Source organism: Charadrius vociferus, unplaced genomic scaffold, assembly GCF_000708025.1.
Source record: "Charadrius vociferus isolate BGI_N301 unplaced genomic scaffold, ASM70802v2 scaffold49, whole genome shotgun sequence".
NCBI classification, from domain to species: Eukaryota; Metazoa; Chordata; class Aves; order Charadriiformes; family Charadriidae; genus Charadrius; species Charadrius vociferus.
Window position 1 is genome coordinate 4,891,956 of NW_009661375.1, and position 3,020 is coordinate 4,894,975.

Sequence of the window (3,020 nt, forward strand, 5' to 3'; positions counted from 1 at the left end):
TGATTAAAGGCAAACATGGCATTTATCCCTTATTTAAACAAATTCAGAAGGTGACAAATGACAGCAGCTTTCATTTGTGACTTTGAGGGCTTACTCTGGCTCACTAACACGGTGGTGTTCTGGGGCGGTTCTATGGCTTCTGGTGGGAACCCAGTGTGTGCTGGCCAGGGGTGATCTGTCAGGATGCTCCGTTTTACCAACCTGTAAATGGATAATGAAAAGTAAAACTGGATTATGGTGCCTTTTCACAAGAATGTGCCTAATTTGCATGATGTGAAAAGCTTTATATAGTGCTTCGTAGGACAGGAATTGTTCGGAGGGGTTTTGAATCCTGTGCTTCCTCATCTGCCCGTGTTCTCCTCAGTTACAGGGCAACACCCTTTGGCACAGAGAAGGTGGCAGAATAACCTATTTTAAGTTTGCTTAGAAGTGGGAAGAATGAATGCTTTAATATCCCGGTGCTGCTTCTCTCTGTGTGTGGGGCTGCGTAACGCTGGAATTCGTTGCTGCTCCTCAAGGGGACAACATCAGAGTTGAAAGATCTTGAAAGCTTTTCAACACAGGCACTTCTAAGTCTCAGCAGCTTCCACTTCACGCTTTCACGTTTGCATTTCAACCTTGATGGTCTCCTTGTTTTCTCGCTCAGAAAGCTGAGCGTGAGCAACACCGGGTCACCTGGAACATGGGGATGAGCCCATGAGTAGGTTTGAGCAGACGCTGCCATTGTCCTCGTCTTGGTGCTCTCCTGTTGGTCTGTACTGGCTGTCAGAGTAAGTAGTTGCTAAGAAGAGCGACACCGAGCAAAAACCTCTCCGAGTCGGTCAAAGAAAAGTCATATGCTGCAAAAAACGAGCTCATGGCTGGTGTGTACAAGCGAAGGCTGGTGGGGTCCCTCTGGTTCGCTGCTCTCCGAGCTGGTGGCTGCAGTTCCACTGTCCTGCTGCCATCAGCAGAGGGCAGCGGTGCTGCTCCGAGCCCTCCTGGCTGCTTGCTCCTTTCCGATCCTCCCTGCCAAGGAAGGCTGGGTCTGGTTTGATTATTTTTAACATTGAACTTGATTAAAAAAAAAAAAAAAAAACCAAACCAAAAAAAATGGGGAAAAGCAACAACATCTGAGTGACTTACAGTGGTGTTTGGGAGATGGCGTTATCGCTTGCATCCTTGCCCAGACTCTGTTAGGTTTGACTTCTACAGGAAGAACACAAACACATACATGAGATTTAATTCTGCTTAGCGTACGGTTTCATAGGAGAGTGTGCGCCGCACAAATCTAATATCAAAAGCAGTGCAGCAGAGAAGGGGATTCTGCTAACCTGCCCAGGACTTTCCCATCTCCTCTGGTTTCCTGCGCTATGGTAAAAGCCACCCGCTGCGCTTGGACTTGATGATTTTCAAGGTCTTTTCCAACCTAAATGATTTTATGATTGCTGTTCTAATAAAGTTACTTTGAAGTGAACTCTTCAGCGTGGTTGGCATTACAGCTGCCTTGCTGCTGGCTCAGGCTGAACGGTCTTGTCTTTCTTTGGCCTTCACCTTCCCTTTCCAACCCCGTGTGTTCAGTGTGGTGGTATCACAGGGGGCTTTTACTCTCCTTATTGAGCATCTTTCCCATGGTAAAGCTGTGCTTGGGCCAGCTGGAGGTGAGTCCTCCACCTGCCTCCTGGGTCTCCTGGTGCTACACCCAAAGAGGCACCAGTGTCCCACCCTTGCTTTGGTGGGGGTAGGCTTCGACTGATTCAACCCGCTCCTGCAACACAGCACTCTCCCTTTTGGCTTTTTAGGCTGGATTAGCTTTCTGTAAAGTTGAACGGGTTGGCTGCATGTTTGGGCAAGCACAGACCATGGCTAAGAAAAGCGCTAAGACCTCATCTTTTTGATGGCAGCAAGCCATGGGGGTCTCTCACCCCATCTGTACAGGTGTTTGGGATCGCTGTAGGGATTTCCCACCCAGTTATTTAATAACGTTGGGACAAAGGACCAAGGTGTGCTGTCCAGAGCTTGGTGCGACGGAGGTAGTGACTATTAAGTTTGAAGCCAGGGGAGGTTTGAGGACTTCTGTAAATCTCCATTGACACAAATTGCTGGGAGACTCGTTTAAGGCTCAGAAAGCAACTTGATGCTCAGATCAGCCCGTTAAGTGCAAAGTGCTTCTCATTTATTCATCTTCAATAATATAAAAGCTTCAAACTGGTGCGGTTTTGCTCATCCACAGCACCGGTGGTAGAAGCTGTGCGAAGCTTTCTGGGGGTGGACTTGCCGCTCTCCTGGCACTGTTGGAGCGGGAGGGAACTGGAGGAGCTGCGCTTTTGCACCAGTGCTCTCTTTTCTAGGAGAAGGAAGGTGCCAAGGCAGGGGTTTTGCTTTGTGCTTTATAAAGAGAGGAAAAAAAGGGAGCTGCTACAGGGAAAAGACAGCAAGTCCAGCCTTGCTGGTACTTGTGAAGGTACATGGGAGCAGCAGGGATGGTGCTGCAAGCATCCGTGCTCTCTGTCTGCTGGTTTTGTTTTCTTTACCGTCCAACCGGAGCTGTTGCAAGTTCTCAACTTCCCTCTGCATTGAATTTTCCACCAGCGCTACAGCGGGGTGATGGGGGAGGTGAGTAATGCAGCCAAGGGAGCTCTTGGATGAGCCGTCTCCCCCAAAGGGGCTGGATGAGGACGAGCGGGGCTGGCTGATTCTCTGCTGGAGGCAGTTTTTCCGAAGTCCTGGGAGGACATCGCAGAAGGCTGGCAGGCCGTGGAGGACAGTCCCGTTGCCTGCTTTCGCTGCACTGCCCTTTTTTATTGCATTGCACGGCTGCAACGGCAGTGAGACCTCGGGGAGGCACAGCCGGGGGCTCCGCCACGGCGGCTGTGGCACTCAGGACCTCATTCCTGTGAATTGAGGAAGGAGGTGACGTTGCGGCGGTCCCTGTTCCCCAGTCTGGGAGGTTGCACAGGGGAGGAAGGAGAGATGAGGGTTGAATTTAGCCCCTCGGGATTGCGCCGAGCACGGCCCCCGGGGTAGATCTGCAGCCCAAA